The 20,892-nt window shown below is 39.0% G+C and overlaps 1 long non-coding RNA gene across 4 annotated transcripts; it reads left to right on the top strand.

Annotated features, from left to right (window-relative positions):
* The first annotated feature begins 207 nt into the window (after window positions 1–207).
* On the top strand, window positions 208–20,215 carry LOC138114200 (uncharacterized). Of its 4 annotated transcripts, none has more exons than XR_011152525.1 (7): window positions 208–294; window positions 5,153–5,333; window positions 9,803–9,923; window positions 10,338–10,581; window positions 11,230–15,937; window positions 17,738–17,833; window positions 17,995–20,215. It is a non-coding gene; the product is annotated as an uncharacterized lncRNA (long non-coding RNA). The 4 variants fall into 4 exon arrangements; XR_011152524.1 differs by having other exon boundaries at window positions 10,338–11,459; window positions 11,541–15,937; XR_011152523.1 differs by having other exon boundaries at window positions 10,338–15,937; window positions 18,493–20,215.
* Window positions 20,216–20,892: the final 677 nt, after the last annotated feature.

Below are 20,892 nucleotides of genomic sequence, written 5' to 3'. Positions count from 1 at the left end.
TCGCTCGGCTCCGCGCCCCCCGGCCCCGCCGCGGGGACAGCCCTGCCCGCCCCCGGCGGGACGAGGCGGGACAGGACGGGCTGAGAGACCCTGCCGCCTGCTGGCTCCCCCGGCCCCAAAATGGTGGGAGCCGCTTCGCTCCGCCCCCGAGCGCGGTGTTTGTTTGTGTTCCGGGCATGGCGGAGCCAGCGGCCGCTCGGGCCCGGCGGGGTGGGACAGGACGGGATGGGGCGGCAGCGGGGACCGCCCGCGCCACGCGGCCCACCCCTGCTGGGGCGGTTGTGCGAGGCCCAGGTACCTTCCCATGGGATCCCCCGCGGGCGGGTCCCCAGGCAGGGAAGGGGGTTCCCTGTGGTGGTCGCTGGCGTGATCCGAGGGGCACGGCAGTGAACCCCAGTGTGCAGCAAAACCAGCAACAGGCACTTGGCTGTTGCGTTTCTAAAGGTTTTTTTATGTGGTAAGCAGATACTCTAATAAGCCATATATTTAGCTCCTTCTTTTTCCTTCATAAAAATATATTCGTACTTGGATATAAGTATAGGTAAGTACTGATAAATGCAAATTTGAGGAGAGTGACTGCCCCTGTGTCACTGTGTTACTGTGCCAGCACTGACCCACAAAGAGAATACAGGATGGTCCTATTAGTGTTCTTCCCATGTTTGTCATCTGTGATGGTTCCTCAAAATCCCTCCTTGGCCTTCAGATTCACACCATGGAAAATATTTTAAAATCCAATTTTTAAAGCAAATTATTTTTTAAAGTGAAGCAAATGTGGTGCAGATGAGAACAGCTGGAAAGTCCAGTCTGTAAAGAAGTACAGCGTGGCTGCTGCTTATCACCATGTTCTCTGCTGATACAGTTCAGGCCTGCTTTGCACCAAGAGCTCCCATCTCGGGTCAGAGTATCTACAGACCTGTTGTTCACAGTGACATATTTGGCTCCACAGCCTTTGCTGATGGACCTCAGTCTGGGATCAGACTTTTTGCTGATTATCCATATGAGTTCATTCTTGGAGATTTCATTTTATTACTGTTCAGGGAGGTTTGTTTTGCTGCTTATCAGTGGGTAAGTTAAACAACCCCAGTGTAAAGCCTGTGATTGCTGCCATTTATGGTGTTCTGACTCAGTTTCAGGCTTTTCGAGGAAACTGAAAATGGGGCAGGAATTGTGATTGTTGTTCAAGATAGAGAGGCTTGCAATGGTGCATTGCAAATAATGACTGTTGTACATGGTTTGCTCATTTGGGTGTTTATCCTATGAGTCTCTTGGCTTGGTTTAATAGAATTAGGGAAGCAATTGTTGGAGGGGATCCAGCGAACCACTGCCTCACCCAGTCATGATTTCAAGGTTAAGACAATGTCAGAGCTGTCTGCTGTGAGAACCTGGTGATGAAACTCCAGCGTTGTCAGTGGTATTTTCAGTTGTGCAGTGGCACCATTGGGAATGAGATTACGGGTAACCAGAAAGACTTATTTATTCAGCTGTTATTTCATGTTTTGTTTTCTCTGTGAGGCTTTTGGCCTGTATCATTGGTGTAGTTCAGTGGAAACCACAGGTCACACTGTGCCTTGGTGTGAGGCTGTGATCACAGTTGTGATCCTCTGCAGTGAGGAGGTCCTATGGAAACCTGTGGTGTCTCCCTGCTGGCTGACATGCCAAGAGAGCCTTTCTCTGGAAGCCAGAGTGCAAACTGGTCTCATCCTGATATGCAGTCAGGACATAGGTAGAATTTCCTCTGAGTCTTACAGTATAGATGTTGCATTTATTTACCTTGAGGCAGATCTCCAGAAGGAATGCCAAGCCCATTTAAAACTTTCCCATTAGTAGGTACAGGATGCTCCAAATCTGAGCATGTTTTTAAAAATGCAGACTTGGCAAGTGCCAGAAGAGATCTGCTTTTCATGGTGGACTCACAGAGACCAGAGAGGAAGCAGCAGTTCATGTTTGGCCTTGCAACATGACAGACTGCACCTGTGAGAGCTCTGAAGGGGGAAGAGCTACTACCAGGCATGCCTGGATTCTTTGAAGTAGGAGTGGTTGAAGGCACTGCTTTTCAAGGCCACTCACTCCTGTTATGTCATTAACAATGGCTTTGCACCACCAGCTCAAAAGCAGTCCAGGAGATGGGAAAATGGAAGAATTCTTGTGTTCACAAATATCTTTTAATATCCCTGCGTATGCTGAGGTGTAGCTGTGAGCCTACTCCTTTTGCTACCACGCTTTTTGCATGTTGGGGACAAGGAAGCAGATGGATGGGTCCTCAGAGGATGTGATTTATGAGTATGGTTTCGATGTTCTAGCAGAAACATAGGGCAGTTTAACGGATTACTTCAGTTCTCTCTGGTTTTGACTTCCTCTACTTAGTTTGGGGAACAAGTAATGATGAGAATGGATCTTCTAGAGCCTTAAAATGCTCCTATAGAGGAAGAAATATTAATGTAGTGGTTTAGGTCTACATAGATACTACAGATAGAAAAGATAATGCAAATACAAAAATTCTTGTCAGACTAATATCAGACAAATATCAATACAGAACTGGCAACTGAAGTCAATGGAACTTTTTCTCACCTGTAGACATTTAAACAGTTGGCTGTAATCTGTTGGATTCCATCAGAATGGAAATGGAGATGTTCTGAAATTTACCAGTGTACAGGATTCATGTTCTGGTACATCTCGGTACAACAATGTCATACACAGGTCTGTTCTAACCACTTTTTGGCAGCTAGCAACCTTCTGGCAGCTAGCATCTTCCAAGTGACATCTATTTTTCCAAACAAAATTGAAATTCAAAATTGAAATGCAGACAAAGTTTATTTTTTTATTTTATAGGCTTTTGATATGAGAGGAGGCGAGTTACATACTGTGGTGTTCTTAAGGCTCATACGAGCTAGCCAGAGATTATGAACTATCTTACTGAAAAATCTGTTCCATTTTGAGTTAAAAATCTAAAATCCATGGAGGACATAAAAAGTCCTTCTTGTTAAGAGTTTCTCTGCAAAATTGACATAATGAATTGCCTCATTTTTAGATGAAAGACCCTTTGATAACACCAGTTTACGTGATCCATGCTCATGTTATTGTTGGACAACATTTTGGATATGTTTAATGTGTCATGCTCAACAAAAGTTTTTGAAAGACCTTTTCTGTCCTCAGCATGGAAAAGTTTTTTCACTTCCTTTTCTTCCACCAAGCTTATTTTCCCAGCACTTATCATCTCTCATTATGTCTTATCTTTCTTCTGGATAAGATTGTTTTCCCAATTCATACACAGAAGCCCAGTTAACTTCTGAGTGCAATCTTTCCATGCCATGGTACGCAGAGGTTCAGAGATAACTCTGTTTGCTTGGGTAATGTTGGTGAATAGAACACAATGCAATTTTAAAACCTTTTTCTGGAAGGAAAAAAAAAGACTTTGTATACCTCTGGAGAATGGAAGTAAATTACATTCTTCTATTATGTATGTGAATCTGATTATGGGAATGGTGGAATTAATTTATCTAGTTATAAAGAACATGGCTTCTTCTAAAATGCACATGATTATTTTTAGTTTTGTTGATTTTAGCTGAATTGTAGACGTTTCTCAGTGTATATTACAACAGCATATTGTTTTCTGAGACAGAGTGAATGCAGCACTAGAAAGCAATTATGGAATTAATATATTTCCCTGAAATGTACTTTGTGAGGCAGGATTTTACTCATGTTTCTAAAAATTACTTAAACTTCTGCCTAAATTATCCTTGTATCACAAATATCACTTAAATCAATTTATCCTGAAGAGGCCATCTTGGTAAGGAGAAGTATTCCATTATTGACAAAAATAACTTGCCTTCCATAATAATGGTTTTCCCCAGGTCCAAAATGTTTTTTCAGCAAGGAGTGTAATGCCTACCTATTCTGTGCACTGGGGCACCTGCACTGTGTGCCACAAAGAACAGAAAGAACATGTTTTTTGGCACTGAAACACACAAGCAACAAAGCAGAGAGTCATCATACAAAAGTAACCTCTTCAAACAAACCCTTTGTCACCCAGCTTCCTCGTGAATTTTGTGTAGGAGTCAATTTTCCTTTTTCTCCTTGTACCACATGTTGCCACAGTCTCAACTGCAAGAATGATCAGAGACCTATAAACATGATCTAAGAGGAGAAATTGAAAGAATTGGGGTAGTTTAGTCTGAAGAAAAGGAAGGTGTTGGGGAAAATGGTAATGATCTTTCAAAATGTAAATTGTTTCTCTGCAGAGAGAGGAGGAGTGAGTTTTTCTTTATGTTCACTGGGTCTAGGGCAAGAGGTGATGCACTTGGAGATTTAAAGTAGACATTAGGAAATTATTTCAAACTGCAAATGTAGTTTGGCACTGAAAATGATTATCTGGGAATCTCATTTGCTGAAGGCTTTGGAAGGCGGATTAGGTCACGTGTCTCAGGAATGGTTTTAGTTGCAGTAGATTATTGGAGATAACCCCAAAAGGTTCCTGGCTGGTTTATGGTGTTTTGTTTCTCTCAGGTGATTTACAGCAGATGTTCTACTGCTGTGTTATTTTGATTCTCACGCTTCCTTATATCCTTAGAAAATTCCAGTAAGAAAATATGTCAGTAGGTAAAAAATTGGGTAAGTAGAGTGGGTGGTGACATTCCCAATAGTAGAATATTAAGAAATCACAGTTCCTGCAGAAAAGCTGGTATGTTTGAGCAGAGTGTGACATGCTGACATGTCCTCCTGACAGGCTTTGGGACACAAGTATTGGGCTGGCTTTCAACAAGTGGTGGATAGTCAATACACAGAAATCTATGCTTTAACTAATCTTCTAAATTTTATTTTAATTTTAACTTTTAATATAATCATTTGTCTTTCTTCACTTTCTGCTGTGTTTAAGTATTTTCTGAATTTGCAAGGAGTGAACTCTATCCACAGTTTACCAGGGGCCAGTTCATTAGACTTTTTGTTCCTCCAGTTCTCTGCAACAATAAGGTACTATCCAAAATGCTTGTACCTCTTTGAAAGTGAATTGATGAGTTAATTGTTTGTTCAACTTAAATATGCATTCTGCTGCACATCTTAAAACACCTCTTATTCACCTTCTCTGTAGTCTTCCTATTTTTCTGATTTTCACCATTCTTCCTGTAGCCTAAAAATATCTATTTTCTTCCTGCAGGTAACTGTAGGTCTTCTGCAATAACAGAGTGATAAAATGACATTTGGAAGGATTCATGAGAACCTAGGGAGTGTGACCTTCTGTCAGACAACTCTGCCCAAGTCCAAGATCACCCATGTCTTTGTCATTCCTTGACAGAAAACTGTTGAAACTCTTTCTGGATACTGAATGATGGCTACAGGTACTGTGTTCTAATCCCTTACTGCTTCAGAAAATTTAGTAAGATTGCTACAAGTCAAACTCTTTATTATGTGTCATGTGTGTATTGTTACAGCAATTTTAGATGTCTGGAAACTGTTACAATGCTTTGTTTCAGTTTTTCCTTATGGATATGAGTTGTAAATCTCCCATATTTCACTGCCCTGCGGCCTCCTTCTTTGGTCCACTTTTCCAGTAAGCATGATACCCCAAGCTGCACAGAGTGATCCAGTTAAAACATCAGTGTTGGGTAAAGAGAATATCATTTAGTGTGTGCAAAAATGCCATTGATCAAACTTAGTGTCCTTCCCTTTTCCTAACACATCGTTTGTAGCCCCTGTCACTCGCTATCCTTCTCCATGTAATTCCTGCCTACTTAGATTTTCTTATTTTATGCTTCTCCAGATGATTATTCTGAAGGGTACTATTTTGCACTTCCTGTTGAAACTGTGGTCTGTGAGAGCTTAGCTGGCTGAATTGCAGGAGACAAGTTACTGGAGACTGAACAGAAGGAATGTGAGAAGGAACCACTGAAGATTTTGTACTAAAAGTATGGGGTCCTTGTGAATGACTGCCCTTGGGAAATTCACTTTGCCCTCTGGTCAGAAATGTTTCTCCTTAACATTTAGTTTTGCTTTTTGATTAGTCCATGTGTGTACAGCCTCCTCTTGGAGGAACAGGCTGGAAATTTGTACCAGTATTTGCTTTTGCATGCTCAAACACTACTGTGTTTCCTGAAAAATAATTCTAGGAAATAACTATATCATGCAGAAAACAGAAATTATCGTAAGTTAAGGCTTCCTGATGTCTCTAGTAGTATGAAAAGGAGTACAAGAAGGTAATTGTACAATTCCTTAGTCTGTCTTTATTTTGGTTGTGTGGAGATTCCTATAAGACATGGAAATCTTGCTTGTTTACTTACATGACAAAAGAGGAGAGAGGCCTTTTTTTTTTTAGCAGAACATACTGTTTCAACAAACAGTTACCACAGTGAAACAAGAGAGCTAAAGGTACTGTTAGTCTATTCTTTCTTTTAAATGTTTCAAAATTTTTGTGTCTAAAGAAAAACTATTTTTCTTCTCCTCTGTTGTGAAGTGCATGCCTACAGTTAGTTTGTGTAACAGCAAACTGTCCCCTTTCTCAGTTAAGTTTACAGAAATTGCACACTCTATGGAGCTACTTTAACTTTTATTTGGAAGTGTTATCATCTTAGCAGTGGACTTGCATGCTGCTTCAGAAATTCAAGTATCAGGCTGCATATTGACTTAGAAAACCACAAACACTCCATTTAGTGTTTTGGTCTGTGTGCTGTTCCACAAACACTCATTTAGACATAGGTGACTGCACAGAATCTCTGCATGACAGGGTGATTACAATGGTGCATTTTGCCTCTGACTTACAAGCTGTATACCAGCACAGTGCAAGGGTTAAGGACAAGATAAAATTACTTGCTGCTGTTTTGATTTCCTGAGAAATGAGGAATGCAGTGAGGACCATTCCTGTGCCAAAATTTCAAAGTATGTTCCTGTCAACTGTGGTGCCATTCATAGGTTTTATATCAGAATCTTAAATTTGGATTGAAAGATCTCTGTTGTAGAAGCCCCATCTTGTGGACAACCAATCAATGACTACTTCAGCACAACTGAAATTTGAAATACTTAGAAAATCTGAAGATATTTTGATAGTCTTTGCAATAAACTGGAGAGTCTTCATATTTCCGGACAGTATGAAAACTTCATTCATGTGTAGAAATCAGAATATGCTTTTCAAAGACTATTTCCACAGGAAGGAATTGTGAATTAGAGAGGGATATTAACACAGGGGTGGAAACAAGGATGGTGTCCTCAGAACTCTGTTTGAACTCCAAATCAGCTAAACCACAAGCCTGAATCCTGCCTTGAATTCCCAAAATAGTGTCCTGTAGCATTTGGATAGTATAAATGAGTCTTTAAGTGGCAAAATCATATAAGGGCAGAAGGACAGCCTTTGGAAAAAATTGTTAAGAGAGAAAGAATAGCAAATTATGCATGAAAACTGAATCTGGAAACTTTGGAAATATCCTTAAGGAAATTGTTTGTTGCAGCACAAATTAATGGAAGAGGTCAAACAACTCCAGAATCAATGAGTCAACAGACTTGGTAGGAAGAGTGTTAGGAAGGTAAAAAGGGTGTGAAAACAAGCCTGTGATAAAAGCTATTTTCTGTTTTCACTATGACACTGGTAGGATATATTAGATACATTCTATTAAATAGAATATTATATACATATAATTAGAATAGCTTTTTGTTGCTCTGAAGAAATTGGGTTACTCTATGATAGTTTTCTGTTTCTTCCTTATGAAGAAAGTTGGAATCTTCATGATAGTTTTCCATGTATTAATTAAGGCTGTAATGAAGGAGCCAGAAAAAGTGGCGACATCTAGGGAAAGGTTGGCAGAAATGCCTCCAAATGAAACACCTCCCGCTGAAAATGTAGCTACTTCTTTTTCTGTGAAGGTGGTGTGTCCAGGGAAAGTTTTGTTGGAGTGGCTTACTTGGAAGGGATGCCAAGAGAAAAAAGATTCTGGCATGTGAACAGGGTGCCAAAACAGCCCCTTTGATGGGAGGAGGACAGGGGTTGCTATTCCTACACATGGATGTTTAACTGAGCAAGGGGACTAACAGAGGCAAAAGTTCAGGATCTGGACATTGTAAAGCCAGAAAATAATTTTTTAGTTTTTACCAGTAGTAATCTGGATGAAATCTTCACTTTTAAGATGTACCAGCTACAATACATTTTACTACTTAAAATTACCTTTAAAAGTGACTGTACATCTGTCACTTTACAGTTTAGGTTTAAAATAACTGTTTTTTTCATATTGAATTGAAATACTTAGATTTTCATCATTCAGTAGTCTTTAGAATTTAATAAATAACTCATTTGTAACATATATATATATCTGAAAAAGTCACCTTTCTTAAAAAGCTAACAGATACAATTATAAATGCACATTATCAGTATATTACTAAAAAATTCACTGAAATGTCCATGCCTGGCTGACTCTTTTTGCTTTTCATATTCTTTTGGAATAGAATTCTACATTTTTTATGAAGGGTATCTTTGATGCATTGTCTTAGCCATTGCAAAACCTTTGAGAAGAATTTATATTCCAAATTTTTACCTCAGTCTGCTCCTTAAGGAAGAGAATATTAAAACTTTAGCAATATATGGGACTACAATTTTTACCTGAGAGCAAGTTCTGCTGGAACCAGCACAAGCAATCAAAATGTTTCTTAGTGAGAAGTGAAGCCGTGAAAGGATCTTTGCAGCTCCTTTCTGTGGAAGTTGTTTCTTCCTCAGGAGACAGGGAACAGCAGATGCTAGTTCACCCCTCAAGGGAAGAGCAGATGAAGTGGGAACAGCTACTTAGAATTCCCTGCACTTAAATAATAAAGTATGAACAGTTCAGCAAGAGGAGTACAGACAGATATTAGTATGGTGTGAAATCTAGAGGGGCTGTAGCCTAGGAACAGAAAATGGAGATGTAAAGCTTGTCATAAAAGGGTGTTGGAAAGCAAGGATTTATTTCAATGGTGTCAAGAGAGGGAATAAGGGCTGCTCACTCCCTGCTCCACCAAGTGAGTTCATTGTAGTACAGAGGAAGGACAAGCCTTGGTATAAAGGACAGACTACTGCCTAATTCTGAGCAGAAGGCTCTAGAAAAAGTAAGTATTGGTAAAAGCAAAGGCTCTGAAGGAGTAGAAGATAAGGGCAAGCATTCTGTGATACTTCTTGGATTGGATTGTATTATAAATTACAGTTGTTTGTTTATGCCCATATGAGAAGGAAGGGAACTGATTACATCAAGAACAGTAATTTGTTATACCTTCCCTGCTAATATGTACAATGAAATTTCCAGTTGCAGAGGGTTCATAGCTGAAAGTTGCAGAGTAGTATGTATCTCTTGTACTAATAGATTTTTTCAAGAAAATACAGCAGGACTGGAAACTCAAAGTTTGAGTGTAAACCCGCAGTAATCCACTGTCAGAAGGATTGTGTAGGTGTATAAAATTGATTTCAAAGGGAATGAAGAGGTGTGACTTGTGAATTGCTACTTTTTAAAGATAAAAAATTAGTTCACATGTAGGTCATGTTAAAAAAAGATAGTAACTTTTCATCTTTATCTCTTTATTATGCACATTTTTATAGATGTTTTCTTTTGTTGCCTCTAGCCTTTCTGCTATTTTAAATATTTTCAAAGTTTTATTGAGATAAAAATGTTTAAAGATGTAATAATACTGATATATCAAGTGATTTTAAAAAGTGATTAAAAAAGATGAATTTTCAGTGGCCATTTGAAAACAAGGCCTGATGTGTTATGTCAATACAAAACTAAATCTATGCATTTGAACCTTGAGCACTTGTGTTTGTTCTTTTAAAGCTGTCTCTGTCTTGTGTCCTTTCCTCTTCCAGCCCAGTCCCTTTGTGCAGAGCTGCGGTGGTGCCACATTGCTGTGACCCCAGTGCATTCAGTCACCATCATAGGATCCACTTCCCCAGGGATGGATCCTGGTCCCTGTGCCATATCAGCCAGGTAAGGAGAGGGACAGGTCCCTGCTGTCACCAAAGAAAACCCAAATGTCTCCTGAGCCTCATCCAAAAAGGTTCACTAATTTACAATTCCTTATGGCAAGACACTTCTGGTATTAACGTCGTGAACATTTTAAAATGTTATCAGACAATAATTGCTATCACAACTTTTAATTCTGTGTTTCTGTTTCAAATTTTCCTCAGTTCAATCAGAACCAAAAGTTAATGCCCATTGGCTAATTTCCAGTGCATGCCTCCACAGAACAACTGCTGCGTTTAACTGGTGGAGAGATCGAGGCTTGAACTGACAAAAGACATCTGTATTTTGGAAAACAAATTAATGTTTATGTTTTAATTTATAAGTTCCTGGCTCTTTTATGGTTCCTGTTTTTCAAGTAATGTCTCTTTGGATCCCTAGATGATGGAGAGTCAAAATGGAAAAGGCCCATGAGAGAATTATCACAACAGAACATCTGGTCTGTGTTGGAAAAAGCTGAGAAAGATATTCAACATCTCTGAGACCAAGAGGCAGCTATGAGGCAGTTTGAAAGTCAGTCCATGAAAAATTGTGCAGGTTCTAGCCACCTGGGCCAATCTAGTGTTGTTTTGGGAAGAGCTACTCTGCTCCAGAGCATCTGAATTTTAATCTCCCTTAAGCATGGGTATGTGAGAGCTGGGAGTGGTATGAAAGGTGTTTGCTTTCCATTATGTTAATCTGAGTCCCAGCATTGTCCTAATTATGTTGTGGGGTTTTGCCAGTCTCCTGGATTTCTTTTGAGCATGTAGGCTGCAGTCAAAAGGCTTTCCCAGGGCTTTTGGCATAGCTTTACAGGAAAGTGGATGGAAAGGACTTTGTATATTTTTGGAAGAATATTTTGCATCCTGCTTTAAACTGTTCCAGAAGGTAAAAGGACATTAGCTAGACAGTGTATTGGCTCATGTGCTGCTATGTCACTAATTGCAAGGAGTTTTATTCCTGTTTTCTGCAGTCACAGACTGTAAGAAAAGCAAAGAAATCATGGACCAACCAGGGCAGTAAAGGTACCCCTGGATTCAGAGGGAACAAACTCCTTCCACCACATGGAACTTTGGTCCTTTAAGTCATTATAGCTCATGCAGAGCAGAAACAATTTGACATGTATCACAAGAAACATTGCAAATTGTTTGCCAAAGAAAGACTTACCCTGCAGATGGAAGTACTGATGAAAATTGTTTATAGATGGGGGAACTAAATGTAGATTTTTCAAGAACAAGGTTGCTCTCTTCCTTGCCAAGACAAACAAATCTGATAGACCATCTCATTGCTTTAGGCTGCCTGAGGACCCACTGGAAAGTGTATGGACCTTTTTCCACAGAAAATTTGTGTATTGTCAATACATCAGTGTATTGTCCACAGTTACACTGTGGCAGCTGCAGAGGAAGTGGAAGGTTCTCAGGAATACATTAGGGAGAACTGGATTTTTGGCTTCTGAAACAGTGTGGAGTGCTTTTGGAAACTGGAAGTTTATAAGCTGGATATTACTGCTACAAAAGGTTATCTGTGAGTTGAACATAATAGTAATTAATCTGCTATCTTTTAACACTTAACAACACAATGAAATTGAGAATTCCTGTCTTCTAGAATTGCAGTTTCCAAGATGGCTTCATTCCTGAGAAGATACCCTGGTCTGCACTTCAAGATTTTCAGCATTACCTTTAGAAATCTGTGCACAGATGTTTTTACAAAGCGCTGTGTAATCATCCCAAACAACTGGTTTTAATGGGCCAGTTATTTAGGAAATCATGTAATGAGAACATAAATACAATCCCTGATACTGACATAAAACATGTATTAGGAAAATAATATAGTTTGTATTTCCCTGATATAGAACAGACCCTGGAAATACATAACTCATCATGTTCTTAAAATTCTATTATATCTGTAAACCTATATATTGGCAGAGAGGCTCAGCAGCATCCTGGGCTGCATTAGGAAGAGCATTGCTAGGAAGTCAAAGAAGGTGATTATTCCCCTTTCCCCAGCACTGGTGGGACTTCAGTGGAAGTGCTGTGCCCCATTCTGGGCTCCCCACAGCAGGAAGGACATGGACAAGCTGGAGTGAGTGCAGGAAAGGGCCATGAGGATGGAGAAGGAGAGCATCTGTCCTGTGGCTGCCCAGGAAGGTTTTGAAGTTGACATCGTTGAAGAAACTCCAAACCCAGCTGAGCAAGGTCCCGAGCACCCTGCCCTGGTTGATCGAGCTTTGAGCTGGGCTTGGACTGAGTGATCTCCAGAGATGCTTCCAGACTGGGAATATTTGAGGCAGTTTGCTTGGGTCTTGTCAGTGTTTTAGCTGGAACTTGACTGTGGAGGAATCCTAAGAAGAGCAAAGGCTGTGACCCTAGAAATTCATCCAGATGGCTGAGGCCCAGAAAAGGCATAATGGGAGCTGCTAAGTATTCTGAATGTCTCATCAGAGTGATATTTCACTTGAAAATACAAAACAGAAATTACTTGGGTCTTAATGACACTGAATACCCATAATATTCTCTCACTTCAGCTGGACTGCAGATGGTAACAACCTCTCTTTATCTGAACACACTTATTTTAGTTTAATCTTGCTCTGTAAAATCTTACCATATACTTTACTCTAGAAATTAATACTTGGTGCTTTATGATTCAGAATTTATTTGTTGGTTTGTTCCACCCTTTCTTTCCATACCAGTAGTAATATTAACAAATTACAATGTATTTTGACATATTTCTTCAGTAATAAGCACATACTATGTCTCAAGGAGTAGAGAATATCATAATTTGAGCAAGGTAAAATCAAAATATATAATTACATTGCATATTCTATGGCACTTAGTTTGTAACTATTCTTACAGCACCTTCTGAATAAGAGGAAAGATGAAATTCAGAAAGGGCTTTCATAGTTTAAAAAGATTTATGTTGAAACAAGATTTATGTTGAAAGGCAAAGATAATGTATTTTTTTTTAAATCAGCTGAATAGTGGTGGGAAGATTCACCTGTGGTTTTTCATCATGAAAATGCCAAGGAACTAACTTGCAGTATTGAAAATTCCCAGATCCTCCTTCTTTTGAAAATTCTTTGTCTTATATATTGCCTCTAAGGAAAAAGGAAAGCATGCTGGAAAACAAGAAATTGAGCAACACTGCACAAGTAATTAGGAAATAAATATATTATAAAGCATTTGATTTTGGTCTGGTTTTGCACTTTATCAAATGAAACAGTAAGTAATGTGTTTCTTTATTATCAATATATGGAGTCACATTGGGTCTGACAGACCAAGGCATAAATCTATAAATAATACCTATGATAATTATTAGAGGGCATCAAGTTTTGCTAGGGATGAACCCATTGTGAAAACACAAAATTAAGACTTCAGACAAAAATAGCACATGGAGGTCAAACGTACTTAGTCATTAGTTGCTGTCTCTGCACCACTTTCCCCTGACTTAATGCTTTTACAGCACATCTCCTCTGATTCAGTCTCCTCTATCCTGTGTGGGATGGGGTTTTTGGTGGGGAGGGTATTACTTTGAATTGACACCTCGAGCAGCAGTTCCTACTTGTACTGATTTCCTTTATAAATGTGTAACCTATTATATCTATCCAAGCCTGGCTGAGCTCCAAGTCACCCATTTCTCAGTAATACAGGAAATTAAATCTAATGTCTAATAAGCATAGAGGCTTATGCAACCTTCATTCCCTCTAAAGAGTATTAAATAACATAATAATATTACCTTGTCTTTTGATAGCTGGAGAGTTGTGTGCTTAGTTTTTATGTAGACCAAATTGGCTCTGCATATGAGCTCAAGGAGTCTGGGTTTGTCCATCCTTTTCTGCAGCCTTACTGGATGTCACCTCAAAAATTCTACTCTTGTTGAAGGACCCCCTGAAACTTTCATGTGTAGGGTTTGGTCCCTTTCTCCACTTCTCTCTTTGTTCCCACACAGGGGCTGTGTCCCCCATGATCTCTTCCTTGGGGTGCTGCTGCTCTCTCTTTCATTCTCTCCCTCCCAGGATTTTCCAGCCTGAACAGATTTCCATCCCATTTTCTGATAATACCCACCACGACTCTGTGTCAGTCGGTGCAGCATTTAAAAATGCAGAAATCTGACTTTAGGCCATACAGGTTAGCAACATAATTTCAGGGCTTTGTCTCCTGCATGTAGCAGTTCAATAAGTGGATTTATACTGAATAATTTTAAACTGTTACAGCTCTTTGAAACCATTTCTCTCTCTCTGCTGTAATACATAAAGTGGCATAAGGTCACTGATGCTGTGGAAATTGGTTTTGCAGTTGATATGCTAATTCAGCAAGAAATCAGTTGTTGCAGAAAAGCAAAGAAAATTATTTTAATCTAGTGCCATGCTACTTTGTAGGCTTTTAGGAAAGAGATAATTAAAACATTCAAGGGAGTTCCAAGTCTGTGGAGAAAATACCATTTTGGAGATTTAAGGTTATTTTTGCCTTACAGCTTATTAGCTTCTTTTCTGAAAGCAAATAAGCTGGATGTGATGGACACAAATATGACATTTTCACATGCTCAAAACAATAAGAAATAAGATATTTTTAGAAACTGAGTTCAGCATAAGAATAAACTTGGTTCAGTCTTTTGTGTGTCACTCACCCCATGTTTACAGTAACTGCTCCTGCAATTTTGTGGGTGAAAACTTCCATGCAGATACATCCAGGGCCATTAATGGGGCTGCACTATGCAACTAACTGCAGTGGGGAATAAAATTACATTAATGGTGCCTAAGGTGAAAGAGAATCGCTGCACTCAGTGTATGTAAGGGGTAGCCAATGCCTAATTTTTTCTGAAGCAAATAATTAAGTTAAATTGAAAACAACAGTTAATCTCTAAGAATAATCACTAGGAGTTTGAAAGCCCTATATTTTTTTTCAAAACACTGCACTTATACTAAAGAATTACCAAGCACAAAAAGTAAAATAACTGTAATGTTTATGTATGAATATACCAAAGGAAAAAAAAATTACCAGCGTAAACTCTTTCATCTTTTTGAGATGAAGAATAGACAAAATAAAAGTGCATTTCTGAGAAACAATTTTAAAACATATCTGTATTGTAAAAATCGTGTTGTCATTGTCATGTTTTAAAAGATATTTTAATTTTATAGTAAGAAAAAAAGATGACATTTTACTCTCTGTTCTTTGGTAAAACAAGTACAATGCTGCTGTTTGCACAGGAAGGACACCAGGTGCAACAAGAGTAGTGTCTGTTCTAGAGAGAAGGATGAGCTCCACTGGAGATGACTTGGCTTCCCTGGCTGCAGTGCTCAGTATTTCATTTTAGCAAGTCTGAGATTGGTGCAAGTCTTCATCATCTCCTGTGCTTTATGCTAGTGCAAATGCCAGGTTGTATGAAGTTACTTACTGAAGAGAGAGAAATAGAAAATGCAATTCTGTGTTTTATTTCATGCTCCCCAAGTTTGCTCAGACAGGCACACCGAGAGTGAATATGTGCTGCACTGAACTTCGAGATCTTGTGTTATAAATTCTGGCTCCCCTGTGCTTTCCTGCTTTGCCCATAGAGCAGATAAGAGAGTTCATAACAGGAACACCCTGTTACCTCATCTGCAAAAGGTTCTGAGAATCTAATGGCCAAGAGGGTGAAATTTAAATTTATTTTTGTTTGGTTTGTGTTTCAGCAAGCATTTAAAAGATCCACCAGTTTATCTTTGTCAGATTGTTTTTCTTTTGGCTTAGTTTGGCCACCAATCTCACTGTTGAGTTTACATTTTTGGAGTAGGACCCAAAGTTTTCTCCGTGTGTTCAGTAGTATGATTCTGACTTTGCAAATCTTGTTGCTTGGGGTAGGTGTACAAGTTATGTCTGCATGTACAGCAAGAGCAGAACTGGGGTTTGGATGCTGCTACTTAGTCAATTGAGAAGGAACAAAAGCAGTTTTGAAAGCTGCCACTCCTCCTGGCTGGCAGGCAAAAGAGTTGGTAAAAGCTGCAAAGACAACTGAGCACCCTAATGATGGTATTTATTATGCATTTTATTTCTTAGGTGGATTTTGAGGAATAGTTTTTAAAGTGTAGTTATTTTACTCTCCTTTAGCAAGCCATGTGTGACCATAGCTGTTTTTCCAAAATTCCTGGTTTAGTTGCTTTTTTGCCACCAAATTCTCACTCCACGTGGTAATGTCCACAAGGTGGTGCCACAGCTAAGAAGTTTGCAACAAATAAGGCAAAAATAATTTGATAAATCTACCTTGTTTTTGTGGCTGACTAAAGTAGCTGCATCATTAAAGAATTTATAATTATTTCATAAGCACAATATCACAGGTTTGCAAGCTCTTTTTTAAACCACTTGTGTGAGCAGAGGTGGGTCTGTCTGCTGAGCGAGAGCAGCATCCACACACCTGTGGCTGTCCCAAATGCTGTACAAAAATGAAGAAGCAGCTCAGAGTTTAGCAGACAGGCTGATGAAGAGCTGTGTATTTCCTAGCAGGGTTACCTGTGCCAGCACTGGGATCTATCTTATGTTTGTCTGGGTCACTTCAGCAGGAATCAGCCTGGATCCTGATGAGCAAGTTCATCCACAACTTCAGCCAAGACAGCTTCCAGTTACCTTAGAGTGGCTATGACACATCAGATCCTAATTTCCTGAGGATAATCCAGGGATTTCTAGATCCAGGGATATCCAGGCTCCCTGTCCTCTGCTAATGTACAGTTGACTATTAATTCCAAAGGGGTATGAAGTGCTTTCAGAGGGACCTGCACAGATGATCAGGTTTACAAGCATCTTTCTAGAAGAGATCAGACTAGAGAAAGTACAAGGCAGTAACAGGGAATGTAAGATGTCAAATGTACCATCCAGTAAAGAAAAGACAATAAAACTTCCAGGAAAAATTTGTTTGTATGGATCTGAATGACTACACTACTTTGTAGCAGAGCAGAAGACCTGAAGTGCAGAAGGACTTGGCCCTTCCCCTCAGAATGTGTGTGTCAGTTCTTCAGCTACCCTTGGCCCCATGGTGTTTCTTGCACCCCTGCCCTGCTCCCCTCAGGGACCTCTGCAACCCAGGTATTCATGCTAGCACAAGAAATACTCCCTGTCAGCTTCTGCAGTGGAGAAATTAAGTTTGAATCATTTATTCATCACATAATTTTGTACCAAAAGCAGCAAGAAAAATGGATAATTTAAAATACCATTCAGACAAGCACTGCATTGACTTCCCCCTGGCTGGAATCTCTCTTTGGTATGGTAGGCCTGTATCAGAGAAAAATAACAGGGTTTGCATAATATATTTCCTCTAAATTGCTAAATTATTATTTTAAAACATACTAAAATTCTTCTGGCTTGTAAGAGACTCAGTGGAAATTATATATAGCCAGAAAAGATGGTTTATCTCCCAGTTATAAATGAGAGTTAGAAACTTACTGAGTCCCATTTTAAAAGCTGTCAAATAACACAACAGCCACCTACATGGTTTTTTAAGGATCATATCTATAAATTATATTTTAAAGTGGTTTACAGTATTTTGAAACTTTGTATTGGTTCCAACATCTGTTTAGAAAAATCAGTATCTAATCTGAGAACTAACTGAAAATGTAAAGTCATGAGCAGGTCAAGTAGATGTAATTTATGAGTCAGTCTGTTGAGTTAGCTTGTACTAACTGAATCATGACAGTGACATTGTCAGAGTATTCCTGTAAGCTTGTTCTGAGTGTATGGCTGCAATGTGTCTTGCAATTAAAATAATATATTTCTGGTTTCGTTTGGATTTTGCTTTTTCTTTGACTTGGCAAAATTATTTCAAAATTGTTTATTTTTCAGATATTTTGCACAGAGAAAAAAACTATATTCTAAAGAGAGGAAATGACAGAGTATCTAAGATCATACATCTAAGTGTCCATGGTGTGAAAACCCCAGGTATGCATTATTTTAGTAATTTAACAACTGAATTGAAATCCTGAACACTCTCCCTTGCAATATTTGCAATGATTTTGTGCTTTTATTGGAAATCCCATAAGTATTTTTAAAAGATCAAAACTCTTTTTCCTCTAAGCCTGATTTTCTGGTTTTCCATTTAGGCAATCATGACCAAAACCTGCTTCAGCTCTATGCCTGCAATCTTACTGGGAGGAGGTAACTTGCAGTGTTGTAAGTTAGGAGTCAGTGTGAGCACAGCTCAGAAATCCTCCTGCAGATGCACGGCGCTCACCGGAAACAATTGAGAATGGCAGTGGTATCCTGCAGGATGTGTGCGACGTGCTCAGCAGGGGCTTGATTTACACAGGGCCACATTATAGATTATACATTCTGGCAATTGTGGTATTGTTATTGCTGGGCTGTATCTAAGCACAGGAAGTACATATAAGCACATTTGAAGTGATAACATCCACCCCTGTTTAAAAAGCAATACTTTATTCTTATATGTAATACAGCGTTTGCAAGGGAAAATAGATAATTTCCTAACTAGTACTTGGCAATACTTTTAGGGGAAAAAGCTGATTCGTTATGGGAAGGCCCCAACCAGCATTTACAAATAAATCCACTTAAACTTTAAATCACTTTAATTTTTTTTTCAGTGTGGACTGTAATCCAAGATCTGGAGGGAGACAACGCACTGCCATCTGAAACACAAGAAAGTTCAAAATAAGTTTTCAGTGTGCCACCAAAACCACAGTGCTAGGTTTCTGTTAAGGAGAATGAGTAATACCATTCTAGATGTGAAGGTTGCTGTGAGTGGGTAAGAATTCCATCTAACTGATAGGGCAGACTATGTATTCTGCAAGAAAATAAATGATCCCAACTAAAATCTTGCCCTATTTCTTCGGCTCAATGAGAAAGCCCACCCACCATACCCATTTAGCTGAAGTTGCTCTGTGCATACTTGTCTAACATTAGGGTTCAGGAACTGGTCTGTTCTCCATCCTACATCCCCAAACCAGGATTTGGGAGCACATTGCCTCCAACCTTGGTGTGGAATGAGGAATCTGTTCCTGCTGTTGCTCCCAGGATGTGGGATGTGGGTTCACCCTCAGCTCTGCAGCTGGAGACAGTGTGTGTTGAGGCCCCTGCCAGAGCCTCTCTCCCATTTCTCTTTAACAGTGTAGGCTTCAGATCTTTCTATGCACGCAGGAAAATTACTGATCAAGGCAGGGCTCTCCCAAGTTCCTTCCTGGAAGGGGATATGGATCTGTTCAGAAGAGGGATTCAATAACCATTTCAGATTTTGTATGCCAACCTATTCTCCACAGACAACACAAACTGACAAAATATAGGTAACACGTTGTGCATGCTGTGCCTATTTCTTATTTTGTTTTGCCAGGCAAAATAGATTAAAATTAGTATCAAGTTTCCCTCTTGTTCCTCCAATGATAGAAAATTACCAGGGAAGAGAAAATAAGACAGAGATTTTGCTCTCTCAAAAGGCCTTCCAGCTAAATGGATTTTTTTTTAATATTATGAAACATTCTTGCCTGCCTTAATAGATGAGAAAAGTAATAGTAGAACTGTGAAACAAATTAATACATCAAAAAATATTGACCCCTGGCCCACAGCAAATCTATATTCATATTTGTAATAGTGTTGCAAATTGATAATACAATGGTGTGCTGATGCTGTAGTGTGTACATTGATTTGTTGATATTATGGTTATGGGTGAGGTTCTAAACAGACACTGCAAGATAACAAAGGACTGACCTCCTAACAGATCTAATAGTGATGTGACAAACACATACATAAAGTCACCCAAAGCCTAATGAGTTGTTTCACAGTTTCATGAAAAACTTTTTTTTGTCTTCTGTCTATATTATTTAACTTTAACAATACATTTTCCTTTATAAATTTATAAATGGTATGGTCTGAAATATTTGTGCTGACAGTCAAACTAACACTGAACAGAAGTATAGTTATTCCAAATGTCATACTTGCAAAATTTTGAAATTATAACGTTGCTGATGCCTCCTAATATTAATATGCCTTTGCATTGGGGTAGCCTTGTTACAATCTTCTTTTGGAAGTGTCAGCTGCTTAAGTAAGCTTTGATTTACAAAGTAATGCTAAGATATGTTTAATTTTAATTAAGATCTTCACTATTTTCCTGAATAGGAATCTCTGTCCCTGGTTTTAACTTGTAATACCCCATTTAACAAAGGAGTAGCTTCAATCGTGCTTAGAGTACTTATGCAAGTTTTCACAGTTGGTTGCTGGGATCAGAGCTGTAAAAACAAAGATCAGGTGAAGATCCCTTCTTGGAACACACTAGGATATGAGCCTCTATTTTTATTTGTAGTTCCTGAGTCTGCTTATTAAATAGACAATAATAACTTTAATCAAATATATTTATATTTTTTGTGTGTCACTGGTGTCAAACAGCACACCTACATGGCTGCAGTGTGTGTGAATCTTCCTGCAGTATATTCAGGCTTTGGCTTTCATTAGGCAGTAAGACATGTTGCCTGCAAAAATATCTCATAACTTGAAGAGGAGACTCTAATTTCACATGGGAAATGTATTTCATCCCTCTTACATGACATCAAAATCATTGTGCCCTTAGTTGTGACTGTGGAAATGAAAATACCAGGCCATAGGATTTGCAATTAGCTTGAGACATCCAGAGGAAATTCTGTAAGTCGTTTTAGTCTCTTTATTTTGCCTTGTCTGAAATTTGTCTGATTGTTGTTTGAGTTTATAAGAGCAATTTTTAGTAGAAATGTCTGTGTTGCAATTGAAGTGCTCTAACAAGCTTTCTGGTCTCACTTGAGCAGTATAACAGAACCCCCGAAACAACTGAGTCGTCTTTAGGTCTTAAACATTTGATTTAAATATTCTACTAAATACTCAACAAGGTAAGAGTTTCTTAAGCAGACTTTAAAGATCAGCCTGAGCCATGCCTCCTGCACTTCCTTCTCCAATACATCTGTCAGGACACTGACCAGCTGGGCTGCCAGATGTGCTCCTCCACATTTTGGATAAGTCATCAC

This window comes from Aphelocoma coerulescens, chromosome 8 (assembly GCF_041296385.1).
Source record: "Aphelocoma coerulescens isolate FSJ_1873_10779 chromosome 8, UR_Acoe_1.0, whole genome shotgun sequence".
Lineage (NCBI taxonomy): Eukaryota > Metazoa > Chordata > Aves > Passeriformes > Corvidae > Aphelocoma > Aphelocoma coerulescens.
This window is presented reverse-complemented; position numbering and strand designations above follow the sequence as displayed.